The sequence below is a fragment of the Mus caroli genome, unplaced genomic scaffold (genome assembly GCF_978045245.1).
Source record: "Mus caroli unplaced genomic scaffold, Mus_caroli_1 scaffold_7, whole genome shotgun sequence".
NCBI lineage: Eukaryota > Metazoa > Chordata > Mammalia > Rodentia > Muridae > Mus > Mus caroli.
Window position 1 is genome coordinate 25,046,577 of NW_028227262.1, and position 19,811 is coordinate 25,066,387.

The window sequence follows — 19,811 nt, forward strand, 5'->3', positions numbered from 1 at the left end:
GGGCCATGGGAGAGCAGCCTTGCAAGAAGCAGGAGGAGGGGAATGAGATAGTGGAGTTCCAGAGGGGAAACCAGGAAAGGGGGATAACAATTGAAATGTAAATGAATAAAATATCCAATAAAAAGCATACCAAAGTTGACATTTTGGCCAATATAGTGTGCAGAAATATTTTCTAGGGTAAGGCCTTTTCTTTCCTTACAGAAACACTGTAAAATGACACTGATGTTAAATGATTAAGAGTCCAGCCCTTTTGCCCTCAAATACTGAGCCCTTTGAAGTCTCCTTTAGATGATCCTTCATGACATTATTATGTTTCCACTGGTTAGTCTCTCTTTACCTTGGGACCTTGAGAATCCTCAGCTCACTGAGTGTAAACATCTCACAGGTGTTTGAGAGGACTTCACACTTGTTCTTAATTGTATGTTTTCCTGCTGAGAATCAGGATTCCTGTGTGCCAAGTGACAGGTTCCTGACTCCTTGGAGACTCACAGTGACTATGTGAAGGGGACACAATCTAGGGCTAAGTAGGTGCAACACAAATTATACTCCCAGGAACTGAGGGAGTGTTTGGAAACTGGTGGGCCTGCATCAGGGCAAAACAATGCTTTTATAAACTTGATCAACACAGACCAGACAGCCACATGTTTTATCCGTTTGTTGATATTGATTAGTCCAAGGTTCTTAACTGAGCAGTTATCTTGTTTTTATCAATGTTAGTATGAAATTACTCATTGTTTTCTCTCTCCTGGTTGTTCTCATTGTACTCCAGGAAAAAATGTTTTGTTTCTACATAAGTATACCTGCTTCTTCTGGCTACTATCAAGATGGGGATTTTGTTATTGGAGGATTCTTTTCCCTTAGCGTGACTGATCGAGAAGATAGAATTGAATTTGGCTTTAATGATACAATGAATATGCCAGATGACGTTTATTTGTAAGTGTTTGGCTCCTCTCTTTAAAAAATATTGTTTCAGGATTTCATACATGTATAAAATATATGTTGATCTCACCCACCTCTACTGCTTCCTCTTGAATGTCTCCTGCCTTCAACTTCATGGGGTCTCTCTGTCTCTGTCTCTGTCCCTCTGTCTCTCTGTCTGTTTGTCTCTATGTCTCTGTCTCTCTCTTTTTCTCCTTTTCTCACTTTTTACTTTACTTAGTTCATTTAGGCATGCCAGTACTCTAGATATATAAGACATCATCTAGAGTCTAGGTAAGCTACTAGGACAAACCTCCTAAGGAAACAGCCTCTCCCTTCCCTAGTAGCCACCAAATGCCAATAGCTACTCAACCATGACTGGTTCTCTGTGCATCTCTCCCTACTCATGCTGAATTCTTTTAAATATGTAAGAAGGTGTTGAAAATACTTTGCAATTAAGAATAATCTTTCTTTGTACTTATTTAGTGTATTATACAGAGAATATTTTATTTTTCCTGTTTAAATTTACTTGACACTTTTAAAATTGCTATGGTTGATCAAGCACTGTGTATTTTCCTTATGTTTATTCTATTTTGAAAATCACCTGAAATACTAAGTTTGAATGTTTGCTATTTCCCACATGCTTTACTCCTCTACTTAAATTTCTCATACACAATTGCAGAGTAAAAATTGAAAATTTTACATTTGATAGCATGAGTTGGTACAAACCTTTAGTCCCAGAACTTGAGAAGCAGAGGCAGGTATGTGAGCCTGAGTTTAACGTAGTGAGCTTAAATTCAGCCTGGGCTGAATAAGCAAGACTCTGCATAAAAAAAAAAAAACAATAAAAATTTTGAATTTGATTATAAGTTTTACAATGAATCTTCTTTCCTAAGACAAATTTCTTCACATTTAAAATATAGAATATCCTGCTTATTTCTTGGTATATTATGTATATTTTTTATAAGACTTAGACTTTTATAAATAAAAGTCCAGAATTTGAGAAGTAGCATGAAAGGTTCTGCATGGAAAAATGGGATGGAGGTAAAGGATGCAATTTTATTTTAATTAAAAATTAATATAGAAAAAGAACACAATTATGATCTTTCTAATTTTTCCTCCTAGGGATCTCACTAAACATTATCAGCACATTTTGGCAATGATTTTTGCTATAGAAAAAAATCAACAAGGACCCTCATATTCTTTTCAATATGTCCTTGGGATTCTATCTCTTCAATGTTGACTTTATTGTGATGAAGGCCACAGAAAGTTCTTTGGTGTTGTTCTCAGGAGAGAGACCACCAATTCCTAACTACAGATGCAGGCCTGAGAAGACTAATAAGCTGGTTGCAGTGATAGGAAGCTATTCAACAGCAATAACAGCTGAGATCTCCCAAGTTCTAAGTCTCTACAATGTCCCACAGGTACACAAAGCATCCTGATTCTTATATTAAACATAGGAATATTGTAACAATGCTCATTGATCAAGTGATTGTTTATTGATGATCTGTGGGAGTGCTTAATAATTTACTATTTTATTATCATTTTAACTCTGAAAAATAATTTATTCATAAGATAAAATCATGTTGTTAAAATTAATTCAATTTCAAAAATTTAACATTGAAGAAGAATTAAATAAAAGTAACGACAACTTGTAGTTTTATAACTCTAAGAATATTTCTTTTGCTATTTACCATTGTTAATACTGTCTTTCTTTTGAATCCAGTTTTAGAGCCTCACAAAGCATGAGGTCTCTTATAATTCTACTCATGTAACTTCACTGTGAAGACTGTGGACATATTCCTGATTATGTTACTGTGTTATCAGCTCAGATTGCCACATAAACATTTCTCCTTTTCTTTTCTTTTCTTTTCTTTTCTTTTCTTTTCTTTTCTTTTCTTTTCTTTTCTTTTCTTTTCTTTTCTTTTCTTTTCTTCTCTTCTCTTCTCTTCTCTTCTCTTCTCTTCTCTTCTCTTCTCTTCTCTTCTCTTCTCTTCTCTTTTCTTTTCTTTTCTTTTTTTAAACTAAGAACCATGGGTCACACTCTGGCTGCACATTTGGTGTTTGTAATTTTCCTTTGATGGCAGGAATGTATTAACCATTTGTCTTTGTTTCAAAATCTTTCAGTTGATCAATAATGATTTCCCCTAAACAATGTTAGAGAGTTAACATCTGTAAGCGAATTGTATCTCACATAGTAATCACCTTGTAAAGGGGAACTTTTGAAAATAACAGCGATCCAGTGCTTAATGTTTCCTACTATTCTCTGTGAAATAACTTAAATCTTATTGAAGTGAATTAGATTCCCAGTCGATTCATTTTTATTATTCATTTTTACCCATTTGTTTATTTTTGAGACAGCTTCTCACTATGCCTACTTAACAGGTCTTGAATTTTCTATGTTGCCCAAGATAACCTTACAAAGATCCTCCTGACTTTGCTTGACCAGAGCTGGATTTAAAGGCATGCTTCATCATGTCTGACCAGAATTTTATTTTTGAGATTTTGTGACTAAATTAAAAAAAAAAATAGGTTATTTTATATATTTACATTTCAAGTGTTGTCCCCCTTCCCAGTCTCACCCCCCAACCCTTCATTCTATCTCCTCTCCCCTTTCACTGTAAGAGAGTACTTCCACAACCACCCACCCTTTCTGGCCTCACCCCTCTAGCATCCCCCTTTGCTGAGGCAACAAGACTCCACAAGACCATGTGTCTTCCCTCACTTTGATGCCATATAAGGCAATCCTCTGCTAAATGTGTAGCAGGAGACATGGATCCACCCATGTATAATCTTTGGTTGGGAGTTTAGTCCATAGGATCTCTGAGGGGACAAGCTTGTTGATATTATTCTTCATAGGGGGTTGCATTATTGTTCAGTTCCTTTAGTCTTTCTCCCAGCTCTTCTACTGTGGTCCCTGGCTTCAGTCTAATGGCTGGCTGCAAGTACCTGGATCTGTCTTAGTTTGGTCTTGGCAATGCCTCTCAGAGGACATCTGTACTAGCCCCTGTCTGCAAGCACTTCTTGGCATCAGCAATAGTGTTTAGGGTTTGGTGTCTGCACATGGAATGGATCCCAAGGTGGGGCAGTCTCTGGATCGCCTTTTCTTCAGTCTCTGCTCCATTTTTTTTTTTTTTTTTTGGTTCCTGAGTTTTCTTTAGACAGGAACAATTCTGGGTCAAACATTTTGAGATGGGTGAGTGGCCCGTTTCCTCAACTGGCAGCCATGCCTATGTTCTGGAGGTGGTGTCTTTTGGATCTATCTCTCCTCAGTTGAGTATTGCAGTTAATATCCCAACTGGGTCTTCAGAATAGCTCACATCCCTGGGTTCTGGACTTTCTGGTGGTTCCTCCCAGCCCCCTGTTCCCTACGAGGGAATTTTCGGAGTTTTTGGGCTAATATCCACTTAAGAGTGAGTGTGTACTTTGTATGTATCTTTGGGTCTGTGTTACCACACTCAGGATGATATTTTCTAGTTCCATCCACTAGCCTGCAAAATTTGTGAAGTCATCATTTTAATAGCTGTGTGGTATTATATTGTGTAAATGTACCACACTTTCTGTATCCATTCTTTCCTTGAGTGACATAAGGGTTCTTTCAAAGCTTCTGGCTTTTATACCTAAGGCTGCTATAAGCACAGTGGAGCACATGTCCTTGTTATATTTTGGAGCATCTTTTGGGTATATGCCTAGTAGTAATATAGCTGCATCTTCAGGAATTTTATTTTTTCTTTTAAATACTTTACTTCTGATATATTCTTATGATATTTATAACGAATAGAATTATTTATAAGAAATGTTTATATGATTGTACTTGGCTCATTTGTGTTACAGATTTATTTACACTCCAAAGGTTGCCCATTCCTTGTCTCCCTTCCAGAGTTTTTATGCAAGATACACATACATTTTGTTTCTGAGTGGGTTCTCCTCCACCCCTAAACTGCACTATATGCTCTATCATCCTCCTTCCAGAGGCATCCAGTCTCTACAGGATTAGGCAAATCCTCTCCCACTGAGGCCAGTCAAGGCAATTGGCTGCTACATATGTCTTACAGGGCCACAGACCAACCCATGCATGCTCTTTGGTTGGTGGCTTAGTCTCTGGAGGTTGCCAGGGATCTGCTTTGTTTATATTGTTGTTCTTCCTAAGGGGTTGCCGTCCCCTTCAGCTCTTTCAGTCTTATTCCTAACTCTTCCTTTGGATTCTATGACCTCAGTCAATGGGTGGCTGTTAGTATCTGCTTCTGTCTCAGTAAACTGCTGGGAGAGCCTCTCTGAAGACAGCAATGCTAGAGTCCTGACTTCAGTCCCAACATGGCATCACTAATAATGTTATGGTTTGGTGGCCAACCATGGGATGGATCCAAAATTGTGCCAGCTACTGGATGGCCTCTCATTCCATCTCTGCTCCATTTTTGTCCCTGAATTTCTTTTAGAAAAGAACATTTCTGGCTCAGAATTTTTGAGGGCATTTAGTGACCCCATCTCACCACTGGGGACCCTGTCTTTGTGGCTAATTTAGTGCAAAGTAATTTTGTACTTGTTGGCTAATATCCACTTATCATTGAGTACATATCATTTGAGCATGACCTCTTGGGTCTGGGTTACCTCACTCAGCATGATATTTCTTACTTCCATCCTTTTGCCTGCAAAACTCACGATGACCTCATTTTTAATAGCTGAAAGTCAATTTTTTTTCTTCAATCTGTGGACATCTGGCTGCCTGTCAACACTAATAGTCATGCACATGGCTTAACACAACAACTACAATGAATACATAATGTCCTGAGACATTTTTGTAATTTCCTTTAGTAATCCACTTGAATACTTCTTAGGTACAGTCTGTGGACCATTCAGATACTTCTATCATCATAGTGCATTTAACACAATTTTGTGCTGGGAATAGAACCTTATATATGCTAGCCAGGTTCTCTAGATTCAGCTGTAATCAGAGTTCAATCAAGGGTATTAAGGAACTTGCAAAACAACCAACCAACCAAACAAACAAACACAAACAAACAAACAAACCAACAAAAAACCCTCCAAGCATTTCTTTTCTTTTTTTTGTCTTTTTTTCTTTTTTTTTATTAGATATTTTCGTCATTTACATTTTAAATGTTATCCCCTTTCCTAGTTTCCTCTCTAAAATCTCCTATACCCTTCCCCCCACCCCCTGCTCCCCAACCCACCCACTCTCACCCACTTCCTGGCCCTGGCATTCTCCTGTACTAGGGCATAAAATCTTTCCAAGACCAAGGGCCTCTCCACCCACTTATGGCCCACCAGGCCATCCTGGTACTGGTTAGATCATATAGTCGTTCCTCCTTTAGAGCTGCAGACCACTCCAGCTCCTTGGGTACTTTCTCTAGCTCCTTCTATGGCAACCCTCTGTTCCATCCAATAGATGACTGTGAGCATCCACTTTTGTATTTGCCAGGCACTGGCATAACCTCACAGAAGATAGCTATGTCAGAGAGCTGTGAGCAAAATGTTGTTGGTATATGCAATACTGTCTGGGTTTGGTGTTTTTTTTATGGGATGGATCCCAGGGTGGGGCAGTCTCTGAATGGTCCATCCTTTAGTCTCAGCTCCAAACTTTGCCTCTGTAACTTTGTCCATGGGTATTTTGTTCCCCCTTCTAAGAAGGAACGAAGTATCCACACTTTGGTCTTTCTTCTTCTTGAGTTTCACAAGTTTTGCAAATTTTATCTTGGGTATTCTAAGTTTCTGGGCTAGTATCCACTTATCATGGGCATATCATGTGTGTTCTTTTGTGATTAAGTTACCTCACTCAGGATGATATCCTCCAGATGCATCCAATTGCCTAAAAATTTCATAAATTCATTGTTTTTAATAGTTGACTAGTACTCCACTGTGTAAATGTACCACATTTCCTGTATCATTCCTCTGTTGAGGAACATCTTGGTTCTTTCTAGCTTCAGGGTATTATAAATAAGACTGCTGTGAACCTAGTGGAGCATGTGTCCTTATTACCAGTTGGAACATCTTCTGGGTCTATGCCCAGGAGTGGTATTACTGGATACTTGAGTAGTACTATATCCAATTTTCTTAGGAAACACCAAACTGATTTCCTGAGTGGTTGTACCAGTTTACAATCCCACCAGCAATGGAGAAGTGTTCCTCTTTCTCTGCATCCTTGTCTGCATCTGCTGTGACCTGAGTTGTTGATCTTAGCCATTCTGACTGGTTTGAGGTGGAATCTCAGGGTTGTTTTGATTTGCATTTCCCTATTGATTAAGGATGTTGAACATTTTTTTCAGATGCTCCTTAGTCATTCGGTATTCCTCAGTTGAGAGTTCTTTGTTTAGTTCTGTACTTCATTTTTAAATAGGCTTATTTGGTTTTCTGGAATCCAATTTCTTGTGTTCTTTATATATATATCGGATATTATTTCCCTATGGGATTTTGGATTGATAAAGACATTTTCCCAATCTGTTGGTGGCCTTTTTGTCTTATTGACAGTATCTTTTGCCTTACAGAAGCTTTGCAATTTTATGAGGTCCTATTTATCTATTCTTGAACTTACAACACAAACAATTGTGTTTTGTTCAGGAATTTTTCCTCTGTGCCCATATATTTGCGGCTCTTCCCCACTTTCACCTCTATAAGTTTCAGTGTCTCTGGTTTTATGTGGAGTTCCTTGATCCACTTAGACTTGAGCTTTGTACAAGGAGATAAGAATGGATCAATTCACATTCTTCTATATGATAACCACCAGTTGAGCCAGCACCATTTGTTGAAAATGTGTGTTTTTTCCACTGGATGGTTTTAGCTCCCTTGTCAAAGATCAAGTGACCATAGGTGTGTGGGTTTGTTTCTGGATCTTCAATTCTATTCCATTGATCTCCCTGTCTGTCGCTGTACCAGTACCATGGAGGTTTTTTTGTTTGGTTTTTTTTTTTTTTTTTTTCACAATTGCTTTGTAGTACAGCTTGAGGTCAGGGATGGTGATTCCACCAGAGGTTCTTTTATTGTTGAGAATACTTTTTGCTATCCTAGGATTTTTGTTATTCCAGATAAATTTGCAAATTGCCCTTTTCTAACTATGAAGAATTGAATTCAAATTGTAATGGGCATTGCATTGAATCTGTAGATTGCTTTAGGCAAATAGCTTTTTTTGACTATATTAATCATGCCAATCCATGAGCATGGGAGATCCTTCCATCTTCTGAGATCTTCTTTAATTTCTTTTTTCAGAGTTTTGATGTTCTTATCATACAGATCTTTCACTTCCTTAGTTAGAGTCACACCAAGGTATGTTATTTTATTTGTGACTGTTGTGAAGTGTGTTGTTGCTCTAATTTCTTTCTCAGCCTATTTATCCTTTGTGAAGAGAAAGGCCACTGATTTCTTTGAGTTAATTTTATAACCAGCTACTTCACTGAAGTTGATTATCAGGGTTAGGCGTTCTCTGGTGGAATTTTAAGGGTCATTTATATATACTATCATATTATCTGCAAATAGTGATATTTTGACTTCTTCCTTTCCAATTCTTATCCCCATGATCTCCATTTGTTGTCTAATTGCTCTGGCTAGAACTTTAAGTACTATATTTAATAGGTAGGGAGAAAGTGGGCAGCCTTGTCTAGTACCTGATTTTTGTGGGATTGCTTCCAGTTTCTCTCCATTTAGTTTGATGTGGGCTACTTGTTTGCTGTATATTGCTTTTATTATGTTTAGGTATGGGCCTTGAATTCATGATCTTTTCAAGATTTTTTTTTATCATGAATGGGTGTTGGATTTTGTTAAATGCTTTCTCAGCATCTAATGAGATGATCAAGTGGTTTTAGTCTTTGATTTTTTTATATTGGATTATGTGGAAGGATTTCCTTATATTAAACCATCCCTGCATCCCTGGGATGAAGCCTACTTGATCATGATGAATGATCATTTTGATGTGTTCTTGGATTTGGTTACAGAGAATTTTATTGAGTATTTTTGCATTAATATTCATAAGGGAAAGTGGTTTGAATTGCTCTTTCTATGTTGGGTCTTTCTGTGGTTTAGGTATCAGAGTAATTGTGGCTTCATAGAATGAATTGGGTACAGTACCTTCTGTTTCTATTTTGTGGAACGATTTGAGGAGAATTGGAATTAGGTCTTCTTTGAAGGTGTGGTAGAACTCTACACTAAACCCATCTGATCCTGGTTTTTTTTTTTTTTTTTTTTTTTTGGTTGGAAGACTATTAATGACTGCTTCTATTTCTTTAGGGGATATGGGAGTGTTTAGATCATTAATCTGATCCTGATTTAACTTTGGTATCTGGTATCTGTCTAGGAAGTTGTCTATGCCAATTTTGTTGAGTATAGGCTTTTGTAGTAGGATCTGATGATGTTTTGGATTTCCTCAGATTCTATTATGTCTCCCTTTTCATTTATGATGTTAATTAGGATACTGTCCCTGTGCCCTCTTGATACTATGGCTAAGGGTTTATCTATCTTGTTGATTTTCTCAAAGAACCAGCTCCTAGTTTGGTTGATTCTTTGTACATTTCTTTTTGTTTCAACTTGGTTGATTTCAGTCCTCAGGTTGATCCAGGTTTTCCAGTTTTGTTGAGTATAGCCTTTTGTGGAAAGATCTGATGGTATTTTGGATTTCTTCAGCATATGTTGTTATGTCTCCCTTTTTATTTCTGATTTTGTTATTTAGGATGCAGTCCCTGTGCCCCCTAGTGAGTCTGGCTAAGGGTTTATCTATCTTGTTGATTTTCTCAAAGAACCAGCTCCTCATTTGGTTGATTCTTTGAGTAGTTCTTCTTGTTTCCACTTGGTTGATTTCGCCCCTGAGTTTGATTATTTCTTGCAGTCTACTCCTCTTTGGTAAATTTGCATCCTTTTTGTTCTAGAGCTTTCAGGTGTGCTGTCAAACTGCTTGTTTATGCTCTCTCTAGTTTCTTTTTGGCAGCACTCAGAGCTATGAATTTTCCTCTTAGGACTGCTTTCATTGTGTGACATAAGTTTGGGTATGTTGTGGCTTCATTTTCATTAAACTCTAAAAAGTCTTTAATTCTTTCTTTCTTTCTTTCTTTCTTTCTTTCTTTCTTTCTTTCTTTCTTTCTTTCTTTCTTTCTTTCTTTCTTTCTTTCTTTCCTGACCAAGTTATCATTGATTAGAGAATTGTTCAGCTTCCATGTGTATATAGCCTTTCTATTATTTATGCTGTTATTGAATATCAGCCTTAGTCTGTGGTGATCTGATAAGATCCATGGGATTGTTTCAGTATTTTTGCATCTGTTGAGGCCTGTTTTGTGATCAACTATATGGTCAATTTTGGAGAAGGTACCATGAAGTGCTAAGAAGAATGTATATCCTTTTGTTTTAGGATAAAATGTCCTATAAATATCTGTCAAATCCATTTGGTTCATAATTTCTGTTAGTTTCACTGTGTCCCTGTTTAGTTTCTGTTTCCAGGATCTGTCCATTAATGAGAGTGTGGTGTTAAATCTCTGACTATTATTGTGTGTTTTGCAATATGTGCTTTGAGCTTTACTAAAGTTTCTTTAATGAATGTGGCTGCCCTTGCATTTGGAGCATAGATATTCAGAATTGATAGTTCATCTTCGTGGATTTTACCTTGATTAGTATGATGTGCCCCTCCATGTTTTTTTTTCTTTCTTTCTTTTTGATAACTTCTGGTTGGAAGTTGGTTTTATTTGATATTAGAATGGCTACTCCAGCTTGTTTCTTCAAATCATTTGCTTGGAAGCTTATTTTCCAGCCTTTTACTCTGAGGTAGTGTCTGCTTTTGTCCCTGAGGTGAGTTTCCTGTATACAACAAAATTTTGGGTCCTGTTTATGTAGCTAGTCCATTAGTCTATGTTTTCTTATTGGCGAACTGAGTCCATTGATATTAAGAAATATTAAGGAAAAGTAAATGTTGCTTCCTGTCATGTTTGTTGTTAGAGTTGGGATTCTGTTCTTGTTGCTATCTTCTTCAAGTTTGTTGAAGGATTACTTTCTTGCTTTTTTTCTAGGGTATTGTTTTCCTCCTTGTGTTGGCATTTTCCCTTAATTATTCTTTGAAGGGCTGGGTTCGTGGAAAGATATTGTGTGAATTTGAAGTTGTCATGGAATACTTTGGTTTCTCCATCTAAGGTAATTGAAAGTTTTGCTGGGTATAGTAGCCTGGGCTGCCATTTGTGTTCTCTTAGGGTCTGTATAAAATCTGCCAGGATCTTCTGGCTTTCATAGTCTCTGGTGAGAAGGCTGGTGTAATTATAGTAGGTCTGTCTTTATATGTTACTTGACCTTTTTCCTTTCCTGCTTTTAATATTCTATCTTTATTTAGTGCATTTGTTGTTCTGATTATTATGTGTAGGGAGGAATTTCTTTTCTGTTCTAGTCTATTTGGAGTCTATAGGTTTTTTTTTTATATATTCATGGGCATCTCTTTCTTTAGGTTAGGGAAGTTTCTTCTATAATTTTGTTGAAGATATTTACTGGCCCTTTAAGTTGAAAATCTTCATTCTCATCTATACCTATTATCCTTAGATTTGGTCCTCTCACTGTGTCCTGGGTTTCCTGGATGTTTTGAGTTAGGATCTTTTTGCATTTTGCCTTTTCTTTGATTTTTGTGTCCATGTTTTCTATGAAATCTTTTGCACCTGAGATTCTCTTCTCCATCTCTTTCATTCTGTTGGTAATGCTTACATCTATGGCTCTGATTCCTTTCCTAGGATTTCTATCTCTAGAGTTATCTCCCTTTGGATTTTCATCATTGTTTCTACTTCCATTTTCAGATCTTGGATGGTTTTGTTCAATTCTATCACATGTTTGGTTGTATTTTCCTGTAATTCTTTAAAGGATTTTTGTGTTTTCTCTTTAAGGCATTGTACCTGTTTAGTTGTGTTCTCCTGTATTTCTTTAAGGAAGTTATTAATGTCCTTCTTAAAATATTCTACCAGCATCATGAGATATGATTTTAAATCTGAGTCTTGCTTTTCTGGTTTGTTGGGTTATCCTTGACTTGCTGTGGTGGGTGTACTGGGTTCTGATGATGCCAAGTAGTCTTGGTTTCAAGATTCTTATGTTTGCCTTTCGCCATCTGGTTATCTCTGGTGTTAGATGATTTAGGTGTCTCTGGCTGGAGCTTGTTCCTCCTATGAGTCTGTTAGTCTCTGTCAGCACTCCTGGGAGATTAGCTCTCTCCTGAGTCCCATGGGTCAGAGCACTCCCTGGAGTCAAGCTCTCCTCTGGCTAGGAAGGTTCACAGAGGTCTGAGGGTCAGCTTTGACTCCTGGCTGAAGATGAAGGCCTGAAGAAACCCTGTCCAAGAAGCTCTGTTGCTTCTGCAGCCATCACCTATCCTGTGGGGAACAGCCTCAGAGGGACCCCAAATACAAAATGGAGGTCTCATCTAAGTCCCAGGGTCAGAGCACTCCCTGGAAGCAAGCTCTTCTCTGGTAGGGAAATTGCACAGAGTTCTGAGATGAAGGCCCAAAGGGACCCTGTCCAAGAAACTCTGTTGCTTCTGAGGTCTGTGCCTATCCTGTATGGACCAATCTCAGAGAGACCCTGGATAGAAAAATCAAAACAAGCATTTTTTTTTTATCCTAAGAAAATATATTCACATAAAATGTATGGCCCTCCACATTATTTTGAAAAAAAAAAAGATACATCCTTTGGTAAAAATTGAAATGAAAGAATCAAAAGAAAATACCACAGTTCCTAAACATAGATGTCAGGAAATGTTAGGAGGTTTTATTTTCTAGGCCTTCCTGACAGAGTCCTCCTTTGAAAATCTAATTCATTCTTGGAGGTAGCAGACAAGGGAAAGCAGATGTATATGGGGAGAGGGAAAGCCAGACTTGATCTTGTGAGATATTTAGTGTTGCTTTTCAATAATAAAACATTTACCTATCTTAAGTCTAAGTTACATTGCAGTTGTAGCTGGCCTGCTTTCTCAGTTCCTCTAGAGGACAGAAACTGCAGCCTCTGGCCTTTGGTACCTCATACTAAAACAGGTAGGTATTAAGTAAAGTAGCCTTATGTAAGTGAATACACTGTAGCTGTCCTCAGACACACCAGAAGAGGGCATTGGATCCCATTACCGATAGTTGTGAATCACCACGTGATTGCTGGGAATTGAACCCAGGACCTCTGTAAGAGCAGTCAGTGCTCTTATCCACACCATTGCACACACTAGCAAGATTTTGCTGAAAGGACCCTGATATAGCTGTCTCTTGTGAGGCTATGCTGGGTCCTAGCAAACACAGAAGTGGATGCTCACAGTCAGCTATTGGATGGATCACAGGGCCCCCAATGGAGGAGCTAGAGAAAGTACCCAAGGAGCTAAAGGGATCTGCAACACTATAGGTGGAACAATAATATGAACTAACCAGTACCCCCCCCCCCCCAGAGCTCGTGTTTCTAGTTGTATGTGTATCAGAAGATGGCCTAGTTGGCCATCAGTGGAAAGAGAGGCCCATTGGTCTTGCAAACTTTATATGCCCCAGTATAAGAGAACACCAGGGCCAAGAAATGGGAGTGGTGGGGGGGGAGATTTGGGGAACTTTTGGGGTAGCATTGGAAATGTAAATGAAGAAAATATGTAATTAAAAATAATTAAAAAAAATAGAAGTAAAGTAGCCTTTGTTCTTATCTCTGTGGAAACATGAGGGCTGGAAACATGAGTGAATGTCTCAGGAAGAAATAGGGACATGTGGAAGAATGATTTTAATCTTTATTTCTGTTTTTCTCCAAATATTCTCTTCTCTAAAAATTCTCTGTTCAAAAAGTTTTTCTTAATTTCCAAGTTCCCTTTTAATTTCTAAATTCCCTTTTACTTTCTAAGTTATTCTACTCTGCTGTCTATTTTCCTATCTTGCTCTTTTCTCCTGCTTTGATGTAATAATGTTCTACAAGGTATTCCCTAGTTTTTTGTACCTTTTCTAGGGGAATAGTTCACATGGGTTTTCCAAACATGTTTTTTTAAAAAAAAACTTCACTGAAAGTACAATATAAATTCAAATTATAAGTTGAATAAGAAGTTCTCAACAGACTTTCTTTTATATTAAAACCCAATGTCTATTCTCTGCCATTAGCACTACAGGTTCACAGAAATTTAAAATCCATAAGTTTTGTTACTATGTTATTGAAGTTTGGTGTAGATAAACCCAGTCAATATTTTATTTTGTGTCCTGGCACATATACTAAATCATTAGTTCCCTTTGGATAATTGTTTTAGAACCTTTTGGAATGTGTTCTAAATTGAAGATGCCTAGTTTCTCTGAATCAACTTACCGGTTACACTTGAAGGCTGGCAGAGTTCTCACTGTACGTTTAATATCAAAGAGGACTTACTAGTACTCCTATTATATGGGATTTAATAATGCTAGTATAATTTTATGGATTATTACAGAATTATCACTAAGAATTAAGAAATTACCTCTTTGCCTATATAGAATCACTACAAGAGACTACATTTTTGTTAATCTGCAGAAATCTTTCCAAAGGGGCTAATACATGGTGATATATATGTGTGTGTGTGTCTGTGTATGTGTGTTTCTGAGTGTTTGTATCTATGTGTATAATAAAAGGACAAGCATATTAGTATCAGAAATCTTTCTTCATATATAATTTCTTTAGTGTAACCTAGTAGGGCAAATCTATGCGAATCCATGTCAGAAGGTCACATGCTAGTTGTTAGCTTCTTATAGATGACTCCTGCCATCTTTCATGAAAACATCCAAGAGCTCTCCAGGGATAAGAGCACCAAGGATCATTGTGGTAGAGATGGCAGAAAGGTCTTAAGACTCACAGAGAGGATGTCTGTAGGGAAGCAGAATTTGTCAGACATGATAGGGTCCTGGAGCAGAAAAACTCACAGAGGCATGCACTAAATCAAGCCATATCAAATCAGACAAAATCCCAGCATAGAAGGCATACAGGATCACTAACTCTCACCTCTAGCTAGAAGCTATTAGCAGTTTATGGGTGCTGGAGAGAAAGAAACAGGGTTCTGTTTTATTTGTTTTTTTTCAGATATGTGGTCCTGATAGGCCCCCTATGTTCTGGTAGATGGCCCTATATTTATATGCATACAGTCAGCATTAACTGAATTCATAAGGCTAAAAAAAAAGTAAGTATGGTTGTGAGAAAAGATTTTTGGAGGGACAAAGAGAAGGAGTTGCAGAGGGAAGAAATTGCTGGTAGACTTGATCAAAAAACATGATATACGTGTATGATATTCTCAATAATAAAAACCATTACTAATAACAAAAGGAAAAAGAGTAAAAGCTTCAAAATGTACTTTTTTCTAAGTAATCAAATATAATTTTCATGGTGTCTGATTTTCTTCACCATCACTTCTACATTTCTGATTTTCTCATATGTTCAAGTCCACTCACTTTCTGAATATATTATGGATATGGTGTATCATATTTGCATTTTTCTCTCAAAAATATTAACCTATTCATCTATTGTTTCTCAATATAATGGCTTAGTTCATGTATCCAGGGACATTACTACTAGAAGCAAACAAACGTTCTGCTCAAGATATATGTCCCATAAGTACATCTGGAGAGTGATGGGTGGAATGTAAAAAAACAATCTGCCTCATTTTCAGATATGGATCAATACATCAAGTGTCCTGAAGATCAATATCCAAATAAGCAGAGAAATCAGTGTCTTCCTAAAATTACAGCATTTTTGTCCCATGAAGATATTCTGGGAGCCATTTTGGTCTCCATGGCCACTAGTTTTGGTGCTTTTTCAGCTATGATTTTAGGATTATTTATTCACTATAGAGACACACCCATTGTCAGAGCAAATAACAGAAATCTCAGTTATCTCCTCCTCATTTCTCTAATGCTCTGTTTCTTTTGCTCACTAATGTTCACTGGTGAACCTAGAAGAGTCACTTGTGTCTTGAGACAAATGATTTTTGGGGTTGTATTTTCCATTGCCCTTTCTGCAATCTTGGCAAAGACCTTCATTGTGGTTGTGGCATTCAAAACAATTAAGCCAGGAAGCATCTTAAAAATGGGGATGGTAACCCGACTCTCAAATGCTATAGTCTGCTGTGGTTCCATCATTCAAGTGTGCATCTGTGCAGTCTGGCTGGGAACATATCCCCCTTTCCCTGATGTTGACATGCACTCAGAGTTTGGTCAAATCATTCTCTTGTGTAACGAGGGGTCAACCTTTGCCTTCTATTAGGTTCTAGGGTACTTGGGGTTTCTGGCCAGTCTCAGCTTGCTTATTGCTTTTCTGGTGAGAAGGCTTCCTGACAGCTTCAATGAGGCAAAAACAATCACATTCAGCATGCTTGTTGTCTGCAGTGTGTGGATCTGTTTCATACCCACTTACCTGAGCTCCACAGGCAAAACAATGGTGGCTGTGGAAATTGTTTCAATTCTAGCCTCCAGTGCTAGCTTACTGGGCTTTATCTTTATTCCCAAATGCTATGCTACTGAGGTCAGGTGGCCAATCGAGAAAGAAGTTCTTTAAGTGAATTTCTCCTTAGACAAAAGAATTAATTGTGATTTGTATAAAATAAACCATATTGGAATATACAAATGAGTGGTGTGAAGTCAATGCATTTCACCAAACAATGGCAACTCCAATTTAACTGTGTCTCTGCTCACCTTGTAGCCAACTAGACACAGTTAATCAAGCCATCACAGGTTATAGAGTTGCCAACTAAAAGTGAATTTGATGTGTCTACTAGAGGTTTCTTTCAATCACAGTTTTTTCACTTTTTATTTTTCGTTGTTTAACATAATGTAACAGGACTGGGAAAGAATAAGTTTAAGAATGCAAGAAAATCATTTGTATGGAAACAAAAGTAACTGATGTTTAAATATGTGCTTCCTCTCTGTTAGTCATATGCAGAATGACTGTATTCAATACAAATAAATTTCCATGTAATCATGATTTTAAAACAGAAATTTCATGGTCTGCTTCTCCTTTCTGAAGGGCCTCAATATCAATAAAATATACACAAAAATTTCAGAGTCTTGGAAGGGTTATGTTCTTCTCTATGCTCATGTGGCACAAAATGGATGAACAATTAGGAAGAGTCACAGTGGAAACACAGACATCTTTACTTTGAGGATATCCAACACATCAAAGTCTCCAGACAGAGCAAATACCCTCCATGGGAAGTGCTTTTCTCTATTATAGTTAGGAGTTTCAAATTATCTTCAGATAGTGAAAGATATAATTTCTACCCATTGGAATCTATTTTCAAGGAAGGAATGGAATGATGGTAGATGTGCGTATTTAGAAGAGGTATAAGGCCAGGAATTTCACAGAACATGGAGAGTCATAGAATTTTGCATCCTAGACCATGTGGGTTTTTATTTTTTTATGTATTTGCTTTTATCTAGCCCAAAATTTGCTTTGAACATAATTGCAAGATCATGACAAGGGCAATCTCGAGTTGGAGCTTACAATATTGAGAAGAATCACTGTTCAATCATAGTCAAAACAAACTCAAAAATGGATACATTACCAAAGTGGGTCATAGTTTTTAACTCCAGTGACTGTTTGCATACTGTAACATTGGACACAGTACCATCATAAGACTAAGATACATTTAAGGTATTCTGAGTCTACTTTCTGTCTCAATTATTGTTTATCTTTCACTTATGTAAACTTACATCATATTAGACCGAGTTGCTTCTATTTGACTACAAACAGCATAAAAGTTTCCATTGGAATCTGCTTTGAGCTAGGTAAAATAAGTTTGTTCCAAATGTAGTAGTTGATGGGCAAAAGATCATTTGTGTTTAAAGTATCTGAAACTATACACTCATTTTTTCTTACCGCCTTAAATAGGAAGACACTCCACTCTGAAAAGCTACCAGGTAGATTGACACCATGAGCATAAAGAAATCCCTGTTTTTTTGAGTCAGGCTCCCTCTTGAAGCCATGTATCATTACGTTGCAAGCCAAGCAATACAGTGAGAAAAACATAGAATGCTTCAGGGGCAGTTCCACGTGGATGGCAATAATCTTACATCCTGGTTGGAGCTTATTGAAAGATTAAGTAACTGTTCATCAAATATATGTTGCTGATTAAATGTTCAGACATTCAAGTGTGTTGTAAATGGGTACACTGTGCCAATCATTGTATGGTTAATGGAGACTATTTATTATCCAGTAATCTCTCAAAAAACAATACAGATATATTACTTGATTTTGAGTTATAATTACATGGTGTTATAATGCCTTAAAATCTCATAGCTTCTTAAGATAGTTTACATTATATAAGCAATCATTTATGTCACTTTCCTTAAGAAATATTTTAATAGTTGAAGCTACCCATTTCCCATCTTCAAGCATGTTTCTTTCATTGAATTTCTCTGGAGGGAAACCTCATTGTAAGCTTTGTGTTGATTTCTTTGCTCTGTCTTAAATACCAGTTTTCATTCTTCAGATATTCATCAAAATTGTCAGTTGTAAATCTTATGTAATGATAACCTTTATGTATTCTCTGATTTACCGCCTTTTGTCTTTTTTCTTTAAAATATTTTTATTAGATATTTTCTTCCTTATATTTAAAATGCTATCTCAAAAGTCCCCTATACCCTCCACCAGCCCTGTTCCCCAACCCACCCACTCCTGCTTCCTGACCCTGGCATTCCCCTGTACTAGGGCATATAATCTTCACAAAACCAAGGGCCTCTCATCACATTGATGGCCCACTAGGCCATCCTCTGCTACATATTCAACTAGAGACACAAGCTCTGGGGGTACTGGTTAGTTCATATTGTTGTTCCTCCTATAGGGTTGCAGACCCCTTTAACTCCTTGGGTCCTTTCTCTAACCCCTTTATTAGGGACCCTGTGTTCCATCCGATAGATGACTATGAACATCCACCACTGTATTTACAGGCAAAGGCAGAGCCTCACAAGAGATAGCTATATCAGGGTCCTGTCAGCAAACTCTTTCTGGCATATGCAATATTGTCTGGGTTTGGTGGTTGTTTATGGGATGGATCCCTGGGTGGGGCAGTCTCTGGATGGTTCTTCCTTCTGCCTCAGCTCTGAACTTTGTCTCTGTAACTCCTTCCATGGGTATTTTGTTCCTCATTCTAAAGAGGAATGAAGTATCCACATTTCGGTCTTCCTTCTTTTTGGGTTTCATGTGTTTTGCAAATAGTATCTTAGGTATTCTAAGTTTCTGGGCTAATATCCACTTATCACTGAGTGCATACTATGTGAGTCCTTTTGTGATTGGGTTATCTCATTCAGGATGATATCCTCCAGATCCATCCATTTGCCTAAGAATTTCATAAATTTATTGTTTATAATATCTGAGTAGTACTCCACTGTGAAAATGTACCACATTTTCTGAATCCATTCCTCTGTTGAGGGACATCTGGGTTCTTTCCATCTTCTGGATATTATAAATAAGGCTGCTATGAATATAGTGGAGCATGTTCGATTACAAGTTTGAACATCTTCTGGGTATATGCCTAGGAAAGGTATTGCTGGATCATCTGGTAGTACTATATCCAATTTTCTGAGGAACTGCCAGACTGATCCAGAGTGGTTGTACAAGCTTGCAATCCCACCAGCAATGGAGAAGTGTTCCTCTTATTCCACATCCTCACCAGCATCTGCTGTCACATGAATTTTTGATCTTAGTCATTCTGACTGGTGTCAGGGGGAATCTCAGGGTTGTTTTGATTTGCATTTCCCTGATGACTACGGATGTTGAACATTTTATCTGGTGTTTCTCAGCCGTTCGGTATTCCTCAGTTGAGAATTCTTTGTTTAGCCCTGTACCCCATTTTTAATAGAGTTATTTGATTTTCTAGAATCCAGCTTCTTATCTTATTGTATATATTGGATATTAGTCACCTATCAGATTTAGGTTTGGTAAAGATACTTTCCCAATCTGTTGTTGGCCTTTTTGTCTTA

The 19,811-nt window shown here is 37.5% G+C and overlaps 2 pseudogenes; both read left to right on the forward strand.

Moving 5' to 3' along the window:
* The first annotated feature begins 718 nt into the window (after window positions 1-718).
* The window catches only part of LOC110295785 (vomeronasal type-2 receptor 26-like), a 247,717-nt pseudogene continuing 228,624 nt past the window's right edge, over window positions 719-19,811 (forward strand).
* LOC147003817 (vomeronasal type-2 receptor 26-like) lies at window positions 14,598-16,393 on the forward strand (annotated as a pseudogene).